At 36.7% G+C, this 13,420-nt stretch overlaps 2 protein-coding genes and 1 non-coding gene across 12 annotated transcripts in view; 1 reads left to right on the forward strand and 2 right to left on the reverse strand.

Annotated features, from left to right (window-relative positions):
• Window positions 1-2,366, reverse strand: part of pax3a (paired box 3a) — a 50,217-nt gene extending 47,851 nt beyond the window's left edge. For 6 of the 10 annotated variants that reach the window (XM_048163931.1, XM_048163929.1, XM_048163928.1 and 3 more), the window contains exon 1: window positions 2,235-2,350. The gene's annotated coding sequence lies outside the window, so the exon portion shown is untranslated. Of the gene's footprint in view, window positions 1-2,234 lie in introns of all 10 variants that reach the window. The other 4 variants (XM_048163930.1, XM_048163934.1, XM_048163933.1 and 1 more) reach the window with 1 other exon arrangement.
• A 2,080-nt stretch (window positions 2,367-4,446) lies between these two features.
• Window positions 4,447-4,517, reverse strand: trnag-ccc. Its single transcript has one exon. It is a non-coding gene; the product is annotated as a tRNA-Gly (tRNA).
• An 811-nt stretch (window positions 4,518-5,328) lies between these two features.
• acsl3b (acyl-CoA synthetase long chain family member 3b) overlaps window positions 5,329-13,420 on the forward strand; it is a 32,524-nt gene continuing 24,432 nt past the window's right edge. The window contains exon 1 of the mRNA XM_048162495.1: window positions 5,329-5,565. The gene's annotated coding sequence lies outside the window, so the exon portion shown is untranslated. The remainder of the gene's footprint in view (window positions 5,566-13,420) is intronic.

The raw sequence follows: 13,420 nt of genomic DNA on the forward strand, positions 1-13,420 counted from the left end.
TGGATTTTGTTTTCCCTTCATAATAAAAACCTTCATTTTAAAACTGCATGTTGTGTTTACTTGTGTTACCTTTGATTAATATTTAAATTTGTTTGATGATCTGAAACATTAAAGTGTGACAAACATGCAAAAAAATAAAAAATCAGGAAGGGGGCAAACAGTTTTTCACACCACTTATATATTATGTATATGCATACACCGATCAGACAAAACATTATGAGCACTGACCGATGAAGTGAATAACACTGATTATCTCTTCATCATATATTAGGCAGCAAGTGAACATTTTGTCCTCAAAGTTAATGTGTTAGAAGCGGGAAAAATGGGCATGCGTAAGTATTTGACTGAGTTTGACCAGGGGAAAATTGTGATGGCTAGACGATTGGGTCAGAGCATCTCCAAAACTGCAGCTCTTGTGGGGTGTTCCCGGTCAGCAGTGGTCAGTATCAATTTAAAGTGGTCCAAGGAAGGAACAGTGGGGAACCGGTGACAGGGTCATGGGCGGCCAAGGCTCACTGATGCATAGGGAGCGAAGGCTGGCCTGTGTGTTCTGATCCAACAGACAAACTACTGTAGCTCAAATTGCTAAAGAAGTTAATGCTGGTTCTGATAGAAAGGTTCAATACACAGTGCATCGCAGTTTGTTGCGTATGGGGCTGCATAACCACAGACCAGTCAGGGTGCCCATGCTGACCCCTGTCCAAACCTGAAAGCGCCAACAGTGGGCACGTAAGCATCAGAACTGGACCGTGGAGCAATGGAAGAAGGTGGCCTGGTCTCATGAATCACATTTTCTTTCACATCACGTGGATGGCCAGGTGCGTGTGCGTCGCTTACCTGGGAAACACATGGCTCCAGGATGCACTGTGGGAAGAAGTCAAGCCGTGCAAAGCAGTGCAATGCTTTGGCCAATGTTCTGCTGGGAAACCTTGGGTCCTGCCATACATGTGGATGTTACTTGAACACATACCACCTACCTAAGAACTGTTGCAGACCACGTACACCATTTCATGGAAATGGTATTCCCTGGTGGCTGTGGCCTCTTTCAGCAGGATAAAGCGCCCTGCCACAAAGCAAAAATGGTTCAGGAATGGTTTGAGGAGCACAACAACAAGTTTGAGGTGTTGACTTGGCCTCCAATATCCCCAGATCTCAATCCAATCGAGCATCTGTGGGATGTGCTGAACAAAAAAAGTCCGATCCATGGAGGCTCCACCTCGCAACGTACAGGACTTAAAGGATCTAACATCTTGGTGCCAGATACCACAGCACACCTTCAGGGGTTTAATGCCTTGACAGGTCAGGGCTGTTTTGGCAGCAAAAGGGGGACCAACACAATATTAGGAAGGTGGTCATAATGTTATGCCTGATTAGTGTGTATATATGCGTTAATAGTGGGTTTCTCTAAGTTGTCAAATTATGTGCCTGCGAGATCCAACGTGTCACAAAAGATCTGAGTTCGCGCTCCCACTACTCATATTGTTGCTATATTGATTAAAGTCACAGTTTTAATTGGGTTACACCTGCTTTAGCATTCATCTTAATATAAATATAATTTCTTTTTAATAAAAAAACGTTTGAAGAACAGACAAACCAAACACCAAATGTATTATTTGTATATATTTCTGGTTCTTCCCTGCTCATCTGTAATGAATAAACAACCCGCTTTCCATATGGCACTTTGAGGACAAGTAACTGTTATGTCCTCATATATCATCATATTGGCTATCTCTTCTTCGCTGGTCAAAACAGCTCTAAGTGTTTACATATCATTACAATTCTGTGCGACTACACTTTGTCAAGAACATTAACCTTAAGTAGGCTACACAAAATTACTTCAATGATAACTCAAGTCCAGTCCAGTGAGTCGGTTGTTGATTGACTTAGTAATGGAGTTCATTTTACTCAGACCTATTTCAAATGGTAACTAGATTGTTCAATCGACTTTCTGAACGATTAATTTAAATTACTTGCTCATAAGAGTCATGAACCTGTCATAAGAATAAGAATAACTCAATAGAAAGACGTTTCTTGCCGTTATACTATTTATATCTCATCATCTTTATCAAATCAGACTGCAAACTCACTTTCACAACGAGGGAAATAGGCTATTCTTTGGCCTTTCCCCATAAGTGGAGTAGAGTCGTCGTTGAAATAAACACGATGTTATGCATTCTAAATGATATATATTCACAATTATTTTACAATATGCAGTAGGCTAAATGTAAACACACCTGAAGTTTGTGGATCATTCGCGCCAACAGGTGCTTTTCCAAACTATGGCCAGAAAATGAGCGACCTCTGCTGGCCTCAAATAAATCCACATCCTACAGCAGGAAGGCCTACAGCCTAAAGACTTGTCCAAATGATGGCGCTGTGTGCCACCTGGAGGATCTAATAAGGAGACAATGCTTTACTACTGTTCCTTTTCATTCTAGATTATGGCTTCACAAAGTGGAGAGGAAAAAAAGACAGCACAGCTTAGGACATTACTCACATTTTTGGCTCTGTTCGTTTTGAATATGGGTGGGCCATCAGTCTGAACAAGCTTTGTCTACATATCGTTGTGATTTGTGATCCCGTTCATATCCAAAACTATTTCACAGACATTTTACATTCAATGGTGATCTTTAGCTAAACCATAAGAGTTTGGGAGACTGCTACTTTTGTGATTTCTCACATGAGGAAAGTTTAAGATTTTGTAATGATATTTGATGGAGAAATGACAGAGGCATCAACTTCTTTTTGCACACTATAGGATTAGACCTGAATCTGCACAACCTGTTCTATTGCAAGTAAACAAGGGGAGAAATAAAGGAAAACATGTTTAATTTTAAGATGTGAACTTTTAAAAATAAAATTTACAACTAAAAATGTTATGATGTAAAATGAATAATATTATAAATGCAATATAGAAACATTTTCACTGGTGTTATTAGAGCTTTGGATAACATGTTTACAACAATTTAAAATATACCTGCTAAAAAAAAAAAATATATATATATATATATATATATATATATATTAGGGGTGTAACAGTACACAAAACTCACGGTTCGGTACGGGTTCTGTACAGCAGGTGGGGAGAAAACTAAACATTAAATTGCTTTTTTTATTATTAAACTGTGGTTTACTGAACAAATTGTGTTTTTGTCTTTAAATATATTAAATTAAATTATATAACTAAAAGTTTCTTTAGGATAAAAAAATTATTTTTGCTGATGCTATAAACTATGTAAGGAGCTCTTACTTGAACATTATGCTACTATAATATTAAAGATTAACAACTGAGCCCAAACTATTAGCCTAAATTCAACTGCTATTTATTTTTAGATATAATAATCAACACTTAAATAACAAATTGTATGCAAACATGTAAGCTGCACATAAAGCAGTTTTTGCATTAACTTCTAAATTTAATAATAAAATTAAGTTTTACTCCAATTTGTTGTTGAAATGTAATCATTTATCTGGCTGTCATTTTCACAACAGATTTATTTAAACATACATTAAATAAACAAAACATCACTGACAACCTGTAAAATATAATGAATATATGGGATAATACAGTGCATATATTAAGCAAAAGAGTTTTGTGGACACTAAATGGCATTTCTGAGGTAAATGTTACATGACATATTGTTTACAAGCTGTTTTATTGGCGTCTTTCCGCCAGTGAAACGCGTTTCAGTAAGTTATACTGTATCTTTCAACATACCTTCAGATGTTCATTTAAGTTTATTCTGTAACTAGTATTAAAGAGGAAGAGATGATCGCATTCACTCGCTATAATATAACTATACTATACTGAGATCTGTCACGCCACAAAGCGTCAAAACGGCATTTTCTGTTCGAATTTCATGATTTCGTGGACAGAATTTGAAAGACGACACTTTGTTTCTTATCGAAAGTAACAAAATGCAAAGCTTATTGCGATTATTGATGATTAATGGAGGTTAGGCTACAATGTTGCAATGTAATGCATTCGTACCGAAAGCCGTAGGCCTATATCTATCTATATATATATATATATATATATATATATATATATATATATATATATATATATATATGCATATTTGATTGTCATCATTATTGCTGTTTGCTCTGTTTTTTTTTTTTTTTTTTACTTGATGTCTGATTGTGCAAGGAAATATGGTAGTTTAGATTATATCATTTTTCTTGACATGTCTTGTCTTGTGATATACCATACTCTTCTATATACACATCTAAAATCCATTTAAACATTTTACTTGTTCATTAGCATGCATTTTATGGCCTCAAGTTAATCAAGAGACTACATGCATATTTCTACTTCTATAAGTTCATTTTTCACTCAGCAATGACAATTTGAGTTAATGAAGACACGAGGTAATGTGTGAATTTTTATTTATTTATTTTTTTATTTTTTTACGATACGCGTCTAATGCCTACTTTAAAAATCTGTGCGCCGCCCGGGAATCGAACCCGGGTCGCAAGAATGGGAATCTTGCATGATACCACTACACCAGCGGCGCCTATGTAAGATAGGGAAAATCCCACCTATCCCAATTTCCCAATGTGTACCTGAATGGTGTGAATATTATGTTACAAAACCTTCCACCTTTGCAACACAGGATATCTTTTTACATGAGGGAATATTTGAAACTTATATTCCAAGAAACGACAAAAGGGAATCTGCTGTAGCGATATCACTTTTGTGAATGACTCGTTCTTTTGAGTCAGGTCTTTTCAATGATGGGTCGCAAAACCAGTCTGAACAACTCGTTCACGAGTCAGACTGAATCGGTTCTCGAGTGAACAACTCACTGATCCATTAAACCGAGAACTGTTTCAAGCATGTCAGAGGAGAAGAAAGCGAAACAAGAGTCTATTTTAATAAACGGCGTTTATTAAAACATACAAAATCTTTTTCAGCAATGATTTTAGTATGACGTTTATTAATATAACTTTTTGAGCATGCCACGCTGGGATGTCAGGTGACGTAGTGACGTAATGAATAACTGAATCGCTTTTTGAACCAGTTCTTTGAAGTGTTCGAAAGAATCGATTCGCAGAAAGGAGTCGAATTTCTCTAGCTGCCTGCCAGCTGTTCGGGGCGCTGCAGCACAGCTCTCATCGAGCTGACAAAAGAATCAACGACATATCCACTGTGACGCATCAACATTTTCATCTACCGCTAAAAGTCACTTAAAAAGAAAAGACTGGCCGCAAAATGCATACATATAAAAAAATAACAATTCAAATTGACAAATAAATCAATCAAATCGATAATGACCGCTGGTAACCCGAGCGTGATGTCACGTCAGCCTTCAACACGCGCCACCCGGCGTCAGCCAATGGGAGCGACGAGTAGCCGGCCCCTGCCATGACAACGCTTCCATCACTTCCGGGCTGAGTGCTACGGCGGCGCGAGTCAGCGACCGCAATATACAACGACCCAGAAGAAAGCACAACCATCGCTCTATATTTGCCGCGTCTTGCTCTTCTACAACATTTTTTCGCCATTTTAAATGGGACGCTGTGAGTCTGACTGAAGCAACTGCGTCAGCGTGGAAGAATAAGGTGAGTGCTTATTGTCTCTGGTACGTATGGTGCAGATGCGCGCGGAGAAGGTTGATTTACATATTAAAGACTCACCAGCATAATATTAAAGCATCAGCTGCACGTTATTACGTTGGTATGAACAGTGTTTGCATGCTCTGACAGCTCTCCGCCGGAGGAATGTGGGATATGGATGGTATCGCATTCCACTCTTGATAATGATGATCATCTCTCAGGCCTCTTCGGTTCCCAGGCTGCAATGACACACATACATCCATAAACATGCATGGAACATGTCGGTGCTCTATAGCTCATTCTCCATAGACTTGCATACACACTAAACACATTAGTACTCAGGTGATGACCACACACTAATCTCTCTCGCACACAAACACCATCTAACATCAACGAACATGACATTTAATTTACACACTTCACACGCCATCAGATTAGAGGTGTGATAGAAAGGCAGACGAGCATATTTTGTCTTGAATAAGATGTTTTGCCTTAATTGGGGCACAGATCAGTGTGCTGGTGGCATGATGGGACTGCAGTTTGTTATGGGTGATTGGGAAGATAGTGGGTTGACATGCTTTGAGATAATCCTGTGGATTATGTGCTATCAGTTGAAGGCCAGCACTAAGAATAAGCAATGCGTTTGAATGGTGACCATGCAGGTTAGTTTACTAGATGACTGGACTTCTACTTGGTTGTAGAAATTGTTTGATAGTTTATATAGTTTTAGGGCACTGTATACTTTGTGTTTGTGGTTCAGGTAATGTTATTGCCTATGTTATGGAGACAAAATGTTCTCACAAATATGGAAATATCCAAAATCCTTGTCGTTGTGGAGACACTTTTGGTTCCCATGAGGAAAACGGCTTATAAATCATACTAAGTGGTGTTTTTTGAAAATGTAAAAATGCAGTTTTCTGTGAGGATTGTGTTTAGGGTTAGGGGATAGAATATAAAGTTTGTATAGTATAAAAATCATTACGTCTATGGAAAGTCCCCATAAAACATGAAAACCCGACATGTGTGCTTGCATTTTTCTCTGATATACAGTATGTAAGATGATACTGAAAAGAAAATGGTAGCTTATGTCACCACATGACATTTTTTACATTGTTGAAAAGGTGATATATTGAATCATTTATCTGGACTCTTGAACTGCAGATGTCAGTGTATCTATCTAAGGATTTGCACATTTAATAGGAGCACCGGATTTTGAAACATTTATTGACTTTTTTTATTCATATGCACACAGCATATTTTTGTAATACACACATTTTCATTCCATGTTTTCTTGGAGGTAGAAATGCAAACATGCTTTTGACTGTTTTTCTGCATCTTTACATTCTAATCAAGTCTGAAACACACTTGTAGGGTCACACAGCTCACAATCCAGGATATTTAAATGAATACTTCACCCAAAAGTGTAAATTCTAGTACTTAAGATTATTTTTGTCATGTCATTCTAAACACATTAGACTTTGGTTAATGTTTGGAACTCAAAGATTAATGAAACCTGAGAAGTTTCTGTTTCTCCATTGAAAATCCATAAAACTCAAAAGATCCAAAAAGGAGCTGTAAAATGAATCCATATCAGCAGATTTAATTTAGGCTCTTTCAGGTGTGACATGAGGTGAGTAAATGATGACAGAATTGTCATTTTTGCCTGAACTATCCCTTTAACGCTATAAATAGTCCTAAGAAGATGCTGTATCTTTTACGGAGAGATCAGTGCTGTAGGGCTTATTCAATGACATTTATTTAGAGGAAGAGAAAGATGCACCAAGCCTAATCACAACAGCAATAAAATGTGATCTTTAGATTTTATTCTGGTTTCTAGAGCTATGTTTCCATCTAAAGTTGCAAATTTCACTTATGCGCAAAATATTGCATAAAAAAATTTGCGAATAAAGCAGCGTTTCATGTTTCATGTACATAAGAATAGTAGGAGAAGCCATTGTATATGATAGTTTTTATATATAATAAACTTAAATATAATAAACTTGCTTCTCAGACCGCGCAGACGAACCGCAACAAACGTCTTACTGTATCTTTCTTTCGAAAGGCAGATGCTGCTCTTTGGGAACGCAGTCTTCGTGTAAGACAGTTCTGGAAGGTAATTATACGAAACCACTTTGATGACAGACTTTGCTCAGGCATTTCAGAACTACCAAAACAGCATTTCAGATGCTGTGCAATGAGATCGGTCCGCTGGTTAGTCCAGTTATGCCGTCACATCGCAAAGTCACATGATTTTTTTTTTTTGATGCGCATTGAGGAATTTATTCGGAAAATGTGTTTCAATCATAGTTTATGTGCATGTTTTGTTATCGGATAAAAAATGTATCCAACTCAAACGAGCGCATGCATTTTTAGAATTTCTGCGCATCTTGGCTTTTCCATCCAGTTTTTGATGCAATATCCCAAATTACGCATAAAAATAGGTGTATGGTGGTTTATACTGTACCGTTACTGGAAACATGGTTTACACACATAAAATGCACCATAGATTGTGACAAAATATCATGGTATTGAATGTTCAGCAGTTCAGTCAGAGTGTTAGAGTGTGAATTGATTTCCAACTTCCCTATGGGCTGGATTTTTCATGATTGTTGCACTACAGGAGTGTGTAACTAATGTCTTTATTCTCACACTCTGAGCACGAGGTGATGGACCAGCTGAACAAGTCTGATCACACCCAAGCTCTTCTAGTGGTGTATAATGGGGATTATGTGTAGTGAATGATGGAGCTCCGATCAGTAATCTTAGTAGGTGTGTCTGTTCCTCCAATTATGCAACTGCCGTCTGCATTTTTGTGTGGGGGAGTTTGATCACAAGAGGAAAAGGGAAGAGATCACTTTCCAAACTCGTTTTTGTTTTTAGTGTAAATCTCTCATGTTAGTAGTTACTCAACCCAAACTTTACTGGTTCCTCCTCTTCGTGTTAAAGATTTGTCACTTGCCTTTAGTGTTATCAGATTTTCACACACAAACCCTGTTGATGCTTGCCTTTGCAAATCTCACTGTCTCAGTGCTAGTGTGTTGTGAGTGGTCACCAGAGTGTTGCTATTTGGTTGCTATGTGTTCTAGCACATTCCTACTTGGCATGCTCCTCCGGCTGGTTGATATTTCTCGGGAGTCGGGTCCGTCCTTCAGTGTAAGTCAATGGGATTTTTTCCACTTGTTCAATCATGTATATCAATCCTATATAAAGCAAGCATCATTAATTAGAGCTAATAAAGTGTAAATGTGAAAGTAACAGGTAAGGCTGCACAATTAATAAAATTTCTAATCGATTACAGTTCTACGATTTCTAATTACGAATACGGATGCCATGATTTCATAACGTTCAGTGGCGTGATTACAAAAAAAATATCCAGTTACATTATTCTGCATGCTTAAAGGGTTAGTTCACCCAAAAATGAAAATAATGTCATTAATTACTCACCCTCATGTCGTTCTACACCCGTAAGACCTTCGTTCATCTTCGGAACACAAATTAAGATATTGTTGATGAAATCCAATGGCTCAGTGAGGCCTGCATTGAGAGGAAAGCCATTCAAACTCTCAAGGTCCATAAAGGTACTAAAAACATATTTAAAACAGTTCATGTGAGTTCAGTGGTTGTATCTTCATATTATAAAGTGACAAGAATACTTTTTGTGTGCCAAAAAATAACGACTTTTCAACTAAATCTATGTGGGCCGATTTCAAAACAATGCTTCATGAAGCTTCTGAGCTTTATGAATCTTTTGTTTTGAATCAGTGATTCGGATCTCTTATCAAATGGCTAAACTGCTGAAATCACGTGACTTTGGCGCTCCGATTCACTGATTCGATTCGTAAAGCTCTGAAGCAGTGTTTTGAAATCAGCCCATATAGATATTGTTGAAAAGTCTTTATTTTGTTTTTTTGGCACACAAAAAGTATTCTTGTCACTTTATAATATAAAGATAGGACCACTGAACTCACATTAACTGTTTCAAATATGTTTTTAGTACCTTTATGGACCTTGAGAGTTTGAATGGCTTTGCTCTCAATGGAGGCCTCACTGAGCCATCGGATTTCATCAACAATTTTCTTAATTTGTGTTCGGAAGATGAACGAAGGTCTAACGGCTGTAGAACGACATGAGGGTGAGTAATAAATGACATTATTTTTGGGTGATCCAACCCTTTAAGAGGTGTGTTTAAAGCATGTTACATATAGGAATAGGAAAGAACTACCAGTGACGTAAGTGTACACTGATTGGTCAAACGAACGTGAAACACCAGTACCTGCCATTTTTAAAAAGCCGTGTACACAGCCTATATATTTACTCCACAAACTAACTCTACAAACATGGAAAACAGTGATAGATGGACCTCCTAACCTTACGCTGAGGAGAAAATCCAGCGCGACTTTGAGCAGACCAAGCGAAACATGATTATGTATTTCTGCTCAGCTAGCAACACTGGGCATTAACCACACGGCAAACGCTAATACTTTTCATATACTGTCTACTTTCTTCGTATAACAGTTCTATCTAATAACGTATGAGACAGGACTGTTAAACAGATCGCAAACTAATGAAGACGGAGAATGCGAGCACTGTGTGCTCAGGCTCTGGCTGAGCTGTTCTCAGCACTGTCAAAATAAAAGTCCGCCATGCTGTCAAAATAAAAGTGCAGCAAATTAAAACAAGTGCAGTTTACATCACTTCAGAGTTCTTACTGGCGGTGCGAATGCAACCAGGAAAATGGCCCTAGGGGAACATTAGTTCCACCCTTGTGGCTAGTGCCTATAACAAAGTTTCTAGAACAATATGGTGCGAAAGCCCCTGTTATAATTACATGCATATGTTTACTTTTTTATTTAAGGGAGAAACCAAACCAATGTATAGTTGGCATTTGAGGCTTAATGCTATAGAAAACCAATACAAAAAATTCAGGAAGTGTTTACAGCTTGTTTTTTGTTTTTACATAAAAAATATGGCATGCATTTGCTTCAAACAATGGTATTAAGCTATTAAAAACATCATTCAATGTAATTGTGATAATTGTAATTAATAATCGCAATTACAATTTCAAGGAAATAATGATTTTTGTCATAATCATGCAGCCCTAGTAAGAGGTCTTTCAACTCTGTGTTGTGCAGGTGAGTTTGGATCCGGTTGCCAAGGGGAGATGATATTTGACACCTGAGTTTTGCAGAAGATATTCACTACACTGACCACTTCTCAGATGACCATCTAGTAACTAACTACTGTGCCTCAGATCAGATGCACTAGTCTATCACAGATAGATGCACTTGTTACTAGTACTGGACTTGGTTATGAAATAGTATTGAAATAGACCCTTTTCACATTTCCGAATTTCTCAGAAGCAGAAGTCGTCATAGTTGGGTAAAATTCTATAGCGGTGAATGAGAGAATACATTAAATATATTTTTGTGTTTCCAGTTGCTCAAATAGCAAAAGAAACTCCACAATATTGTTTTCACAACTTTCAAAAAGAGGAAAAAAATAGAGAGCGATTGATAATGGCAGTCAGAAGAGAGAAAGATGTCCCATAGCCACTGTATTAGAAACACCCTCACAGCAGCATTAACTATTTTTTTTTTTTTTTTTTTTTTTGTAATTTGATGCAAAGGTAATATAATACTAAGTATAGTGTTATAAATGATGAAATAGTGTTAAAAATGAAAATATAAAAAACTTTGCAGGATTTACAATATCGATGACCGTTAAAACGCATCATCACAGTCTGTGAAAAAGGTCTATGTATTGTGATTGAAACTGTGTAGAATGAAGTACAAGGGACATGGGATGATCACACATTTGTTAATCATATTTCAGTGGTAGAAGTGGTTTAGCATCACATGGTTATGCCCATCCAGCATTTTTGAATTGTAAATGTGGAGTTAACCTAAATGCTTGACAAAAAAAACATTTAGGAAGGTTTAGTGTCCACTGTCCAAATGATTTTTGGGACCTCTGTATCTTTTAAAAAAAGCCATATTCTGCATGTTTTTTCTCTTAATTGGCCATTTTCCACTCTTTGTTTGATCCTTATTCTGTCTACACCAGACGTGTCTGGCAGGGCAGGTCACAACCTGCCAAAATTAAATCCCTCTCATTATAATAAGCAATTATAATAATAAATAACTAGACAGCTAGAGGCTTTAAGTTAATAGACACATATTTTAATGTTCAGAACACCTTCTTCAGCAACGTCCTTCCTTTTCCCCATCCACTTGGAAAGGATTTTATTAAAGGGGTCATGAACTGCATTTTTCATTTTATAATGTTCTCCGATGTCCACGAATAATGTTATCAAGATTTTTACATCAAAAAAACATCCTAATTTAGAAGTAACAAGCTATTTTTTTATCCTGTTTTTTTACCTTATTGTTGAACATTCCATTTTGATGGCTGTTCTGCATTCAACACTTGGAAGTAAATGCCCACTACTATGATTGGGCAACAGTTTTGCTTATTAAAATAATTTTCAACATCCCCGCCATTACAAAGGCTGTTTTTCCGCAACTTGGCACTTCAAAACATCTTGTAATCCATCTCTCTGGTTTTGTTGTTGGAGTAATCCTGTGTTTGCGTCTCTCTCATATTTACTACAACATGACATGTGCGGATCTGTGGGCGGGGCTAAAGAGACAATGATGTAGAAGTAGGCATTGATCTTCTGCAGAGGCGGTCTTTTTCTCTAGGTCATTTTCTGAGCTTGGTTTCAATAAAAGCTGTTTTTGGACTAACAAGAAAGGAAGTTTTGAGTTCTGAAACTTACAGGATATTTTTATAGTACAATGACCTCTTATGTCAGAAGATCATGACCCCTTTAAGAAATATTGTTTTTGTGATTTAATAGCTTTTTTTTTTTGAGAATTTATATTCTGGCCTACCAATTGAAATCATGATTTCATAAAACTACTGTTGAAAAAAAATTTGCGGTCACTAAGATTTTTTTTTTTTTTTTTTTTTAAAGAAATTAATACTTTTAATTATTAAAAGTGACAGTAAAGACATTTATAATGTTACAAAAGAAATGTTTCTTGAGCAGCAAATCAGAGTATTAGACTGAAGACTGGAATAATGATGCTGAAAATTCATCTTTGCCATCACAGGAATAAATTACATTTTAAAATATATAAAAATGGGAAGCAGTTATTTTAATTTGATAATATTTTGCAATACAATTTTCAAATAAATCAAAAATGCATCCTTGGTGAGCATCTTCTTTCAAAAAATAAAATCATATTGATCCTGGATAAAGCATCTGCTCAATGAATAAATGTAATGTGAATGTAATTTTTTAAAATGTTTAAACAAGCATATTTTTTGTTGAAAATTAAGTTGGAATCAAACATATTTATTTCTGTTGAAAATCTATTTATAAGATCCATACGTATTCACTCTTTTTTTTTTTTTTTTTGCACTGATTTTTTCCTTCTTCCTTTAATAGCATTAGTTTGAAACTGCCTGATTTTGCTGTTCTTTGGGTATGTAAATGACCTTTTTTATGAATGGCTAAGCTCATTCTTCATATTCCACACTGTTGTCCATCAGAATATCAGTTCGCTGAATAGTGAATATGCCTTAATATAGTGGTCAAACTTGTCATAGTGCTCATGGATATGACATCACTGATTTCTGGACGACCTAGTTTTTGCAGCTTAGTTTCTATAAATGGTCTGTGTGGACTAGAGAGGGAGTTGTGAACATTAGAATTAGAGTATGTCTATATAGTACACGTCTCCCTAGTCTGTGACATTCCTCTCTGGAAGGAAAGGTTTTCACGTCCATGTGCTGCCGGTCTTTAGGCGAATATGTCTGGGACTTCACAGGAGTCAGGGAATGTGCTGTCTGTTAT

Source organism: Megalobrama amblycephala, linkage group LG17, assembly GCF_018812025.1.
Source record: "Megalobrama amblycephala isolate DHTTF-2021 linkage group LG17, ASM1881202v1, whole genome shotgun sequence".
Taxonomy (NCBI): Eukaryota; Metazoa; Chordata; class Actinopteri; order Cypriniformes; family Xenocyprididae; genus Megalobrama; species Megalobrama amblycephala.